Source organism: Schistocerca gregaria, chromosome 9 (genome assembly GCF_023897955.1).
Source record: "Schistocerca gregaria isolate iqSchGreg1 chromosome 9, iqSchGreg1.2, whole genome shotgun sequence".
In the NCBI taxonomy this organism is placed as follows: Eukaryota; Metazoa; Arthropoda; class Insecta; order Orthoptera; family Acrididae; genus Schistocerca; species Schistocerca gregaria.
The window spans coordinates 200,166,194-200,180,841 of record NC_064928.1 but is presented as its reverse complement, the minus strand read 5'-3'; the positions used below and the strand labels follow the sequence as shown (position 1 = coordinate 200,180,841).

The window sequence follows — 14,648 nt, the reverse complement described above, 5'->3', positions numbered from 1 at the left end:
CCGGCATCCGAACAAGCACAGAAGTGCATCTATTGACTGAGAAGCATCATAAATTAGCAATATATACCAGAAGAAGACACTTAGAGAATGGCTGACTTTGCTGTATGTTGTAAACAACCACAAGTTCCAAGCTACTGAAATACATAATGTTTGTGCATACTGACGTGTGTAAACAAACTGATTAAGAAAAAGTATTAATGTCATTATGTTACTATACACCTATAACACGAACAGAATAGCACAAAATAGTAGTAATTTAACACACAGCACGTTTGTATGTGAAGCTATAATCAATTAAATAATTTCAGAATCAGATTTTCACTTTGCAGCGGGGTGTGCGTTGATATGAAACTTCCTGGCAGATTAAAACTGTGTGCCGGACCGAGGCTCGAACTCGGGACCTTTGCCTTTCGCGGGAAAGTGCTCTACCAACTGAGCTACCCAAGCACGACTCACGCCCCGTCCTCACAGCTTTACTTCTGCCAGTACCTCGTCTCCTACCTTCCAAACTTTGCAGAAGCTCTCCTGCGAACTTCCACGAAGTTTCATATCAATGCACACTCCGCTGCAGAGTGAAAATCTCATTCTGGAAACACCCCCAAGGCTGTGGCTAAGCCATGTCTCCGCAATATGCTTTCTTTTAGGAGTGCTAGTTCTGCAAGGTTCGCAGGAGAGCTTCTGCACAGTTTGGAAGGTAGGAGATGAGGTACTGGCAAAAGTAAAGCTTTGAGGACGGGGCGTGAGTCGTGCTTGGGGTAGCTCAGTTGGTAGAGCACTTACCCGCGAAAGGCAAGGTCCCGAGTTCGAGTCTCGGTCCGGAACACAGTTTTAATATTCCAGGAAGTTCCAATGAAATAATTATTTGTCCACTTACGAATACCGTTTTTGAAAAGACGTAAAAACAGTAAAATTAAATATATTATTAAATCATAATAAAATGAAATTATCGCCAACAATTCGACTGAACAACGATGGGACAATGGAGAAGCTCGTGAAAGTTGCTTAAAGAAATGTGTACAGTACGCCAACTCCAAAATTAGTGCATTTATAGATGACTCGCCATCTCTCTGCAATAGTTGTCTAGGGAAGCAAAATCTCCGTTCTTAGCGGAACGGAATCCAATTACACGCCATTCTACCGCCCCCATACGCACACTGAAATCTACCATTGTACAACAAGTAGCATTCCTGGCAGTGCACCTTAAGTGCTTGTTCCATTTCATACCACTTTGCAACGTTGCGCCTAGGTATTTAATTGACGTGAGTGTGTCAGCAAGCCACTAACACTGTATTCTAAATTACAAGAATGGTTCTCCTATTCATATGCATTAACTTATGCTCACCCATGTTCATACCACGAATGTTTCTCATATTCATCTGCATTAACTTACATTAATCCATATTTTTACGAAACCACTAAGCATCGTACGAAATAAAATTTTTGCCAAAGTCAGTACGCAACAGCGTCTTCAGCGAACAGTCTCAGATTACTGCCCAAGGTATCCGACGGATTTACATGTGGGAAGAACAGGAGCTGTTCTATCCAACTTCCATGGAACAGTTTCGTGACCTCGGTGAGTGTTAACTGAAAGGTGGCTACACTGAGTCACAACGCCAGAGATTGCGCCAAAGATTATTATTCCACCGTCTCCACTGGGCGCAGTAGTAGTTCAGAGGATGCCAAAAAATGGTTCAAATGGCTCTGAGCACTATGGGACTTAACATCTATGGTCATCAGTCCCCTAGAACGTAGAACTACTTAAACCTATCTAACCTAAGGACATCACACAACACCCAGCCATCACGAGGCAGAGAAAATCCCTGACCCCGCCGGGAATCGAAACCGGGAACCAGGGCGTGGGAAGCAAGAACGCTACCACACGACCACGAGCTGCTGGCTCAGAGGATGTCGAGAGCAGTCGTTGTTCTGTTGGGCGAGAGAATAGAAGATCTGAGTGTTGACAGAAATGTTGTACTGTTCGGTTGGTGTATAGATGGAAGGAGATGCAATTGTCAGAATACATTTGAGAAAGGAGATGGGCTTTTCATTAATGATGCTGGTGTAATGGAATATTTTCGTCAATATATAATGAGGTAAAAAGGTATTTCAGTCTTCTTTAATAATAATCCCTCTTGCTCACAGGTACAGTCAACAAACCATCTGGCTCGTGTTCATTTATTAGACATGTAATTCCGGCTTCTTTGTGCAATTATAGTATTTCTGGTTTTCAATTAGTTCATTGTAAATGGTGTTTAAAGTATTTTGTCGTATTGAGAAAGAACCGAGCCAGATACATGTACGTTGAGTCACACTACCACACACAGAACAGTTACACTTGTGCTTTGTTGTGTAGTAGCTTTTATAGTTGCAGGGAACTTAATTAATCAATTGTGTTAATGGAAATTCCTTGTCATTCTTTATTTTTATTTTATGCAGTCAGGTTGCCTGCTAATAATAGTCAGAGCCAATCGGTTACGAAGCTAGTAAAATTATTACATTAATTCATTAATATTAGTCATTTCTTTTTAATTAAGCCCCCTTGCATAATCAGCTGGTGAAACGTTCTTGAACATATAGCGAATGAGTTGGATGTTTACCTTACTCTTCCATCTTTGTAGCTGAGAAAACAATTACTGCCATTGCTTACTTTTTACACAATTTCTTTATTCATTTATTTACTCATACGTAGGGTAATGATAGCAGTGTGGAAAAATTTAAGCTATTGTGACCTCCGAGGTGGAAGAAAAACTAACTACAGGTCTTAAGCCACTATATGGCTATTATGATAGTAATTACCTGAAGCCAAACTCTTGAAAGGCATTACACTTACGGAACATGGAGACCAGGAGGAAACTGAGCATAACCTGGAGAGGTCAACAACTAACACACTGCGGTACTCCAAAATATCTGGGAGTAAATTTGAACCGCTGCGTCACCTTCAATGCACACTGCACAGACACAAAAATGAAACACTATGCTAGGAACAACATTATTCGAAAACTAACACGCAACAACTGGAGAGGACATCCGGATGTCCTCCGCACATCTGCCCTTTCTTTGTGCTTCTCCGCTGCAGAATATGTTTCACATATGTGACAGAACCCCAGACATACTAAACAGGTAAATATTGCCCTAAATGAAACAGGACGTGCTGTGACAGGCTGCCTGGGGGCAACCGCGGTTAACAAAATCTACTCTCTCTTGGGCGTAGCACCTCCAGACATCCGAAGTAGAACTGCTCCAGACATCCGAAGTAGAACTGCAGCTGGAACAAAAGTAAAGAAGCAGGAACAGACCAAAGAAATTCCCTCTTTGGACATGAACATGCCACAGACTGAAATCCAGAAAAAGTTTACTGCAGACAACACAACCAATTCCGACACTATCTGCAATGTGTAGGATATAACTCTGGCGTAGTTCATCATCAGAGGAATATTGGGATGAACCCACAGAAGAACTTGCTGCTGGTCATCATCTCCCATACGAGACATGGAAAGTTCTAAGGCGACTGAACTAGAGTATCTCGATGTAAGGTAAACATGAAAAAAATGGGGATACGCCCGTGCGAGAGTAGTGAAACTCAAGATCACCAGCACACACTCAAATGTTAGGAACTGGCCGAATAGGTTTCGATAGATGATCTGGTTGTCGCCAATGATAAGGCAGTTCGTACAGCGAAATTACGGGTATCACACGGCCACAGAAGAACAATATTCCCGCCAATTCATAAAATACCGTGAAACATAAAAAATCCGTCTAACAAAACTAAAATACCATTCCAGAATGAGATTTTCACTCTGCAGCTTTTTAAAATACCATTGCTACCATCAGTAGAGTGTCCCCACTACAGTATCAGCCATATACTTTCCGCAGTGCAACAACCCACTGAACTGCCACTCGCTACCGCTCGCATGATTCACCGGCTACCCCAGCAGCGAGATCGAGCACAGTGAAGATTACGACATGCAGGTAAGAGAGAAGTAGTTTGAGGCCAGGAGAGCTTACACACGGACAACACACACGCGCAAATCGTAAGAAACACAGACAGCATTGTCCTTCCCTGTTTTGCTTGGCTAGCGAGTGTATTATGAAAGACACTGTATGGTAGCGCTATGATGGTGGAGATAGATACTGCATCATTTTCGCCAGTAATCGGTACATTCGTTATCCTTAAAACAAACGTGTCCTGGTATCTATTACAGACGAATCAGCTGACGCTGGTCCTTTTCTGTACTGAGAGTTCTCTTTATATCCTGTGCGAAGAGGTTTACGGTTCGGCTTTGGCTGCCCGTATACAGCATATTAGGGTGTTGACGATTTGTAGGTTGACTATATAAAGAATAGCTTATTGAAAGGTATACAACTCCGCGGTTATACTGACGCTTCTGTAGATAACAAGAAGGTGTCTCCCTGTCACATTTGGGAAAAAAAACGGCTCCTGCAAAGACATTCAGTCCTGGTAGTTACGATCCCATTTACACAGGTTTCTGACGTCTGAAGTCTCTGTTGTATACTGTCAGGCATTAAGGCATTAGAGTCAGAACAGAACAAAAACTGCAACAGCTGTGACAGTAACTGCTACATCCATAAAACACTCTTCAACCGATGTTGACAGGTTTACTCTAAAAGTCGAGACTTTTTACGAACCTGTATCTTCTATATTGTGAAAAGTTTCGATTTTTTAACTTCTATTTTTAAAGCCATTTTCGCCTCTGCGAGATCCACACAAAGACATTAGGGGCTTTCAGTACAGTGAGTGTTACTCGCCTGTACCTCTATTAAGCCACGAGCAAAACCTTACGGCATCCATTATTATACTCGGCTTTCTGTTTCTTTTCTTTCTGTTTTTTTTTTCTTCCTCGGCACTAGTATTTCGCTAGTTTTGCCGTCTGGCGACGGATCCAGTTGTAATAACATCTCCCGAAATTCATAATAACTAAAGCCATTTTGTTTGTCAACTTCCGACGTGCTACTGCATACAACGGGTGATTAGTGCACATTTGGCAATTTCTCTCTTCTTCGGACTAAAAACTGAATTTTTTTAAAGTACAATTAAGATTACAAGAGTGCGTCTTACTTTAAACCCTCGCATAACGACGGCTCTAAGCTCTATGGGATTCAACAAATGGTTCAAATGACTGAGCACTATGGGACTTAACTGATGAGGTCATTAGTCCCCTAGAACGTACAACTACTTAAACCTAACTAACCTAAGGACCTCACACACATCCATGCCCGAGGCAGGATTCGAACCTGCGACCGTAGCGGTCGCGTGGTTCCAGACTGTAGCGCCTAGAACCGCTCGGCCAGGGATTTAACATCTGACGTCATTAGTCCCTTAGACTTCGAACTATTTAAACCTAACTAACCTAAGGACATCACACACATCCATGCCCGAGGCAGGATTCGAACCTGCTACCGTAGCATCAGCGCGGTTCCGGGCTAAAGCGCCTAGAAACGCTCGGCCACTGTGGCAGGCTCTCGCGTAACGAACGGACTATATCACGTGAAATGTTATTCAAAACGGACAAGGTTTAAACCCGCCAAAATGGGGATTCTGGCATCCCCTATTTCAATAAAAAAATTGCAGTGGTACTTACAAGTTTGTAACAAACACGAGGTAAGACGTTTGCTGCGACGCAACCAGGCTTGAAACTCACCTGAAACAGAAAACAAGGAATACGTCTATTAGTTGTAGTCCACGTACTGAACAGCTGATTATTAGTTGACATTATATTTCAACATTGAACAGTATCTCTTAAAGTGCAATGTTATTTAAAAGAGATAGGACAGATTTAAAGATCATATACTAGTTACTGAAATGAAATAAATGATTCAAAATTTTATGATGTGGTAGATGGCATTCATACATTGCCAGCAGAAGACTAAAAGCTCAGGTAACTCACCATATTCCCAAGTGCTACTGAGAAGAATATGGAATGCTCAGCCTTTATATGTATGTCATTGTGTACCTCCCATATGCATGTATCTGAATACTGATATGCCTACACGTGTTACTGTAATAGACAAATCTGGTTCTTGTAAACTGTTCGCCTCCTCTGACTACATTGTACTTGCAGACCTGTACAGATATTCAATTCCGTATGCGCAGTTTCTGACACGATTCTTACAGGATGTTTTATTGTCAATTTAGATTGATAGTCGTTAATATGGACTGAGTTGAATATCCGAAATGTGTACCAATAACGATTTATCATTTCTTCTTGTGTTACCAGTACAACTTTCATACCATGCTACCACTGTGTATCCTGGGTTATATTTTCTTTACTCGTTTTAGTATACTCTGGAGTAAAACTAGTTTTATTTAGACACAGTCCTTTGTTAAGCCTAAGTGACTTTGTACCAGGTCACGACGTAAGCTAATGTTTACCATGAAACGTCCAAAAAAATTGTAATATAGCATTTCATGTGTTGAAATGTCTGTATGGGCAAATAAAAAGGCTACGTATATGTATGAATCAAAGTTCTCAGCTTCTGTAGCAACAAAATAAATACCGCTACAGACTTGACGTGGAACCTGTTACGAGAATTCAACTTTCATGCATAAATCCTAAAAGTATTTGCAACAGTAAAAACCAGCGCTACCTATCACATTAAAATTTAACTTTACTAGTCCTGTCTGCGTTACATAGTACGTTATTACCTACCTTTTCATTATTTTTCAACAGATAATCTGATGATTATTTGGTTGTTAGTCAGAACCGATAATGATACCGCTAGAGCGACCGGAGTCGCAAACACATAGAGAAGGGAAACTCTACAGCTTCACGCTGTACGTAAATGTCACGTGAGCGGCAGACCCAGATCCAAGTCTCCACTCGTCAGTCATCTAATGGCATTCCAGTTTCTTCTCTGTCTGTTGGACTACTTGGCTTGATGCGAAACTGATCACCGGCGACTTTCGACAGAAATTCCTACACGCGTAAACTTAACGCCCAGTCTAACACACACAGTCGCGAACTCACTACTACGAAAATAGTCACAGTCTGACAGTTGGAACGACACCAGCGCCCGCAGCGGCGAGAAATCCAGCCTTAAGATTAATGTTTGTTTTTTAATTATTATTCTACTTAATTAACATAATAGTTGTTGCAGTTTTGTGTTCTGATAATCAGTAAATTATCAAGAGACAGGAATGATCGTGAAACAAATGTAAAAAAGAATACGAGGTGAATCTCACTGGTTCGAATATATGTAGAACTGCAGAAAGGCAATACAAACACGTATTTCACGCGCGAGAAACATATATTCCGTTTGTCCGTTGTTCTTATGATAGGCAGTTTTTCTGAAACGTGACAGTTTCGAAAAGAGTCTAATGATGCCCTCATTCTTACGCTTAACTGGACTTGTGACGCAAGACTGTTCTTGTAGATTTAATCACTTTTGCTTCAAACCCGAGTATGTTGAAGGTGGCTGTCGTTTGTGGCCCATATGTAGCAACAATTGTGGAATTGGTTTCTTCTGTGTTGTAAAACAGTTTTATGCCTTTTGACTTTTTTTTTATCACGTCTGTTTTTTTTCCTTCAGCTATACTGTGGTGGCTTATTTGGTATGTCAAGTAATGTAGCATTGTATTCCATGCACGTATTCTACGTTCCAAATTTACTGAATTCCCCATTTTCCGGTTTGTTCTTCATCTAGCCCGGCATTCCTCACTACGTGCTCTGTATACAGATTGAAAAAGTAAGTTCGTAGTATGAACCCATACTGAATAAGTAAACTGATCCATTTAGTTGTTCCCTACATAGCCCTCACCGCGGCTTCTTGGTCGGTATAACTCCGAATGAGATCGACACAGTAAAAGGTTTTGGCATAATCAATAAAGCAGAGATAGACCTCTATCTCGAATTCTGTTGCCTCCATAATCCAATGAATGCTGGCAATTTGATCACTGCTTGCCCTTCCTTTACTAAATTTGATAATAAATTATAAATTTGTTGGATCATATTTTTACAAACTGGCAAGTTTTGGACTTTTTTTCCTTTGGATGTAATGTGGAACATTGTTTCTAGGATTTGATAAGTGTATTTGCGAATATCAAATGGTTCAAATGGCTGTGAGCACTATGGGACTTAACATCTGAGGTCATCAGTCCCCTAGAACTTAGAACTACTTAAACCTAACTAACCTAAGGACATCACACACATCCATACCCGAGGCAGGATTCGAACCTGCGACCGTAGTAGTCGCGCAGTTCCAGACTGAAGCGCCTAGAAGCGCTCGGCCACACCGGCCGACTATTTGCGAACATCAAAGTACGAGACATGAGTGCACTAACTCAGAAGCTTTTATTCATTACGCGACTAAGTTTCTATAGGCCTCAGTATGTGAAACCAATTTTAAAGTGATACGTCTACAGTTCCTGAGAGAAAAAGAGTCACAATAGACGGACAGAAAAACTGTCTGATAAGAAATGGCGAAAACTTAATTTTTTCCTGAGATATAGTTACAAATTAACAATTTCTGGATTTTTTCCTTCGGTTGTAATGTGGCACCTTGATTCTCGGCAAATTTTTTTGATTTTAGGTCAACCCTGTGGGTTTTTAAAAGTGAGGTTACGAATGTCAAAATATGTGAGAGAAATGGTGGTATATTTTCACTGCATTGTCTTAGGAGACTTACTTTTCTACATCACCAATTGACTGTGGACCTGAGTATATGACGTAACTTTCAATTTGATGCGTCTACCCGTTCCTGAGAAAAGGGACAGAAAGATAGAAAGACAGAGAGGCAGAGGAAGTGACCCTTTAAGAGTTAGGTTTTTCCCAATTGAGTTGGGAAACACTAAAAATGTAGTTAGGAGTGTCGTGTCTATGTTAGACTGTGGTACACGCGTGGCTGTGCTGCGAGAAGCTGGGAGCAATCTCTCCCGCAGGAAGTGCGTGAGCGGTGCTGAGTCGGCGCGCACCTCCTGCGTAGGGTAATGCGAGACGTACGCGCAGCTTAGCGCCTGCTGGCGTCGCTTTGCGCCGAGGAAACAGCGGCGTCACTGCTGAGACATGGACAGCCAGCAATCTTCCGTGCGCAGCTTAGGCTCAATAGCTGACCACGCCGCTACAAACTGGTGTATCGCCTGTCTCATCACAGTGTGAGGGGTGAGGTACATACGCACAGGCGGAAATACAAAGCGCTACACCACGAAGCACCAATCTGACTTCAGTCACACTATAGATACTACGTGATTAAGCTGCATTCCATTTGAAACGTCAAAATTTTAAAGTTCCCCGCCGCACTGTGTATACACTACTGGCCATTAAAATTGCTACACCACGAAGATGACGCGCGAAATTTAACCGGCGAAATTTAACCGGCAGGAAAAAGATGCCGTGATATGCAAATGATTAGCTTTTCAGAGCATTCACACAAGGTTGGCGCTGGTGGCGACACCTAAAACGTGATGACATTAGGAAAGTTTCCAGCCGATTTCTCATACACAAACAGCAGTCGACCGGGGTTGCCGGGTGAAACGTTGTCGTGTTGCCTCGTTTAAGGAGGAGAAATGCGTACCATCAAGTTTCCGACTTTGATAAAGGTCAGATTGTAGCCCATCGCGATTGCGGTTTATCGTTTCGCGACAATGCTGCTCGCGTTGGTCGAGATTCAATGACTCTTGGCAGAATATGGAAACGGTGGGTTCAGGAGGGTAATACGGAACGCCGTGCAGGATCCCAACGGCCTCGTATCACTAACAGTCGAGATGACAGGCATCTTATCCGCATGACTGTCACGGATCGTGCAGCCACGTCTCGATACCTGAATCGACAGATAGGGACGTTTGCAAGAAAACAACCGTATGCACGAACAGTTCGACGACGTTCGCAGCAGCATGGACTATCAGCTCGGAGACCATGGCTGCGGTTACCCTTAACGCTGCATCACAGAAAGGAGCGCCTGCGATGGTGTACTCGACTACGAACCTGTGTGCACGAATGGCAAAACGTCATTTTCTCGGATGAATTCGGGTTCTGTTTACAGCATTATGATAGTCGCATCCGTGTTTGGCGACATCGCGGTGAACGCACATTGGAAGCGTGCATTCGTCATCGCCATACTGCCGTATTATCCGGCGTGAAGATATGGGGTGCCATTTGTTACACGTCTGGGTCACCTCTTGTTCGCATTGACAGCACTTTGAGCAGTGGATGTTACATTTCAGATGTGTTGCGACACGTGGCTCTACCCTTCATTCGATCACTGCGAAATCCCACATTTCAGCAGGATAATGCACGACCGCAAGTTGCAGGTCCTGTACGGGCCTTTCTGGATACAGAAAATGTTCGACTGCTGCCCTGGCCAGCCCATTCTCCAGATCTCTTACTAATTGAAAACGTCTGGTCAATGGTGGCCGAGCATTTCTTCTTGGTGTAGAAATTTTAATGGCCAGTAGTGTATTTCGATGGCTACTGTATACGGAGTGTTTCAGAAGTAATGATAAATATTCAGCGATATGACAGAAATGATCATTCGAAACAAAAAAGTCAAGTAAATGTGTGTTTGATCTTCGATACTCTGAAACAAATCTCTTCTACTGCAAGCTCTTTGGCTTTTCGTATTTTTCGAAGTGGTAGTATGGACAAAAACAAGAAAAAATGTCCAGTAAACATCTGTTCTAAAACGCATACGTTAAAAGTTATGTGCACTTATTCGTCTTCGCTACTTTGAACCACAACTCTTCTAATCAACAAGTGCTCGTAACTTTTAAGGTATCGATTTTAGAACGCATGTCTACTGGACACTTTTTTCTTGTGTTGGTCCATACGACCACTTCCCAAAGTACGGAAAGCAAAGAGTTTACAGTAGAAGAGATTTGTTTCACAGTAACGAAGACCATAAGTTGCTCATAGCTGCTAAGGAATGCGTTTTAGAGCTCATGTTTACTTGACTATTTTGTTTCGAATGATAATTCCTGTCATATCCCTGAATATTGACCATCACTTCTGAAAAACCCTGTGGAGCCCCACTGAAGTAGATAATATTATGGTTTCGGGAATGTTTCCTTCACAGTTTCAAGGTTCAAATCAAATGGCTCTAAGCACTACGGGACTTGACATCTGTGGTCATCAGTCCCCTAGACTTAGAACTACTTTAATGTAACCAACCTAAGGACATCACACACATCCATGCCCTAGGCAGGATTCGAACCTGCGACCGTAGCAGCAGCGCGATTCCAGACTGAAGCGCCTCGAACCGCTCGGCCACAGCAGCCTGCGCAGTTTCAAGGCTGAGGAGCATGCTCTGCTACAGGTGATTTTTCTAAAGGGAGAAAGGAAGATAAGGGCTTAACGCCCCGTCGACATCGAGACGGAACGGAACAGGAGTTCGGATTGATTCAAGGACGGGGAAGGAAATCGAACGTGCCACTTAAAAGGAACCATCCCGGCATTTGACTGGAGCAGTTTCAGGAAATCACATTATTTTTCTACTTTCCTTGGTCGGCAAAGACTTTTATGTTCCATCAGACGCGTATTCACGCCTCTTTTTGTAGTTCCACTGTAAATCTTTCCAAAAGTACAAGGAAATTCATACTCAAAACATGCCGATTTAGGAAGGCGTTTATCCTTTACAGGGCTGAGGCCTCCAGATTTTTTTAAGTAATCTGATTTTATTCTTAAATAAATCTGGCAGCCAATGGTGGATACATATGGGAGGCGCGGGGGGCAGCCCCCCCCCCCCCCCCCTTTTTCCTCTTGTGGGCAGCGTAATGGGAGAGATTCTTCAATACAAGCAAACGAACATAGACGCTCGTAATGATCGCGATTCTGTTATGCGAGAGTTGTCTGTTTGTCCTAGATCTGACTATCCTACTTTGCACATCCTGTTCAAAATATCTGCTTGTCTACCTGCATTTATTGCTACAATAGAAAGAAGTTTTTCAACGGCGTGCACAGACATGGTGAGGTCGACAGTGGAGAAGGATCGATTTAATGGCTTAGCTCTGTTGAACACTCATCAAAATGGTTCAAATGGATCTGAGCACTATGGGACTTAAAATCTATGGTCATCAGTCCCCTAGAACTACTTAAACCTAACTAACCTAAGGACATCACACAACACCCAGTCATCACGAGGCAGAGAAAATCCCTGACCCCGCCGGGAATCGAACACGGAAACCCGGGTGCGGGAAGCGAGAACGCTACCTCACGACCACGAGCTGCGGACTGAACACTCATGCTGACATTGATTCTCCTATTGGCGATGTAATTAACAAATTTGCCAAAAAGAATAGGCGCATAGAATTCATCATTTAAGGAAGAGAACCGCAAGTGTAACTTTTTTATATCATAAGGTGTCATTGTCTTTGTATATGTGTATAATCTGTTTAAATAAAACTTTCTTAAACTTTGCATGTGGCTTGATTATTTTTTTATTACTGTAAAAGCTGGTCAAGATACCTTAGCACGCCCTCCTCGAGGTTTCTCTGTATTCGCCACTGCTGGCAGAGGTCCAAGTTGCTAAAGGTGGTCATTGAGTCTTTCTAGAGGTGATCACATTAATGAAATTGGCCAGTGTAAATTTGTGTGTTAGGAAGCCTATTCTGAAATGTATTTGTATGGAGTGTAGCGTTATATGGAAGTCAATTATGGAGAATAAACAGTGCAACCCAGTTGAGAATAGAAGCTATCGAAATATGGTGCTGTAGAAGAATGCTGAACATTAGATGAGCAAATCTAGCAACTAATGAAGGAGCACTGAATCGAATTGAGGAGGAAAGAAACTGGAGGTACAACTGGACCGATAGAAGGGATCTGTCGATACGAGACTTCTTTTAGTTAGTTAGTTAGTTAATTACGTATTCCACAGATCATTTGAAAGATTATTTTATCGAAATGATATGGAAAGAGGCAGTTTGCAGGATATGTATACATGATTAGTGTTAACACAGACGACCACATTTTTAGGCATGCTCATGCAAGTGCATTTCAATTTTTTTTTTCTCTTTTTTACTCACTACAGTTTTTAAGCAAAACGGAATAGAAGGAGTTGTCCAGGAGAAATAATTTTAAATCAGATTTAAAACTAGCTCCCCTAGCTGCCTGACATTTTATGTTATTGGGTAAATAATCGAAGATTATTGTTTTTGCGTACTGAACTCCGTTCTCAGCCACTGTCGGCTTTAACAATGGGTAATATAGATAATTTTCCTTCTAGCGTTGGAACTAGTACACTACTTCTCAGATTCTGGTGGATTATTTATGACGAATTTCATTAGCAAATATATGTTTCGTGACGGCGCAGTTAAAATGCCTAGCTTCTTGAAGAGGCACTTACATTACGTCCGTGGGAAAAAGTAGCTGAACTTAATTGTTTGAGAAGAACAGTAATATAACTCTTGCCTTCCAAATTCTCATCAATATGACCGCCAAAAAATTGGAGAATTCTGCCCTATTTACTGATTCCTGCTCATGTGCTACATCAGATGTTGATATGACCACATTTGTAGCACAGAACTGAATGTAATTTTTTTTAATTTTTTTATTTAGGGGGAGTCCATTTTCAGAGAACCACTTAACAATTCTTTGGCAAGTGTCATTTACCAACTCTTCTGTTGTATTCTGTCTAATGGGATTTATTATAACACTAGTATAGTCTGCAAATAGTTCCAATTTTTCTTGATGAATGTCAACTGGAAGGTCACTCACATACACAAGGAATAGAAGTGGACCCAAAACTCAACCCTGTGGGGGGGGGCTCCCTTTGTGATTTTCTTTTTTTTCCCAGTCACTAAAACTTTCTAACTTCCCGACACTGCCTTAATATTCACAACAACTTTTTGTATCCGTTAGTTGAGTATGATTGAAACTAGCTTATAAAGCCATTAGTTCCATAAAAGAGTATCATGATCTACACCTTGCAAAGATCACAAGAAAGAGTCATGAAATAACCGTCAATTTGGTAATGGAGGAAATTGCGGAAAGGGAGGCTAAAATGGTAGCGGGAGACCAACTTTTGAGCACAGTAGGCCGATTCAGATGGTTGTACACTGCACAACTTATAAAGAGATGAAAGGCTTGCACAGGATCCATGTTATGGAAAGCTGCACAAAGTCACTGAACACCACAACAACAACACCAGCAACACCTTATGCGTAAATGTGAGCTCAAGGGTTTCCCTGCACATTCCTTGTGAAACCAGAGCGTGGCAGGTACAGCAGCTGTATTGTGAGCGATAACAGAGTGTGCGTCAAGTTAATCGGGACGCTCGCGCAGGGAGACCGCGAGCTGACCGAGGCAGTCTGAAGGACGCGCCGGCAGCGAAGGCGTCAACAGCCCAGCAGCCGCTGAGGCTTCAGTCGCTTCTCGCAGTCCGCCACAGGTAGCAGCAGCCCGCTCCAGTCTCTCACACGGGTGTCTACGTCTGCAGCTGGGGTCCCAGCACGCGTGTTCCACACACTTTGTCCAGAGAACGTGGGATATAATCTCAGTCGACAGTCTCAGGTACAGTACAGCCAAACAACTATTCTGACAACGTCACTGTCAACACTTAACAGAACCCACCACTCCTGATTCACTCGTCCACATCTACATGAATACACTGCAAATAGTACTTAGCGTGCCTGGCTGAAGGTTCATCCACCCGTCATCAGGCTACTTCTCTATCGTTCCACTCTCGAACAGCGTTCGGGGAAA

At 42.4% G+C, this 14,648-nt stretch overlaps 2 protein-coding genes across 2 annotated transcripts in view; one reads left to right on the top strand and one right to left on the bottom strand.

The window, feature by feature from the left end:
* The window catches only part of LOC126292035 (amyloid-beta-like protein), a 1,795,419-nt gene that overhangs the window by 403,518 nt on the left and 1,377,253 nt on the right, over positions 1–14,648 (bottom strand). The window lies entirely within an intron of this gene.
* The window catches only part of LOC126292049 (uncharacterized), a 32,094-nt gene continuing 31,681 nt past the window's right edge, over positions 14,236–14,648 (top strand). The window contains exon 1 of the mRNA XM_049985851.1: positions 14,236–14,456. The gene's annotated coding sequence lies outside the window, so the exon portion shown is untranslated. The remainder of the gene's footprint in view (positions 14,457–14,648) is intronic.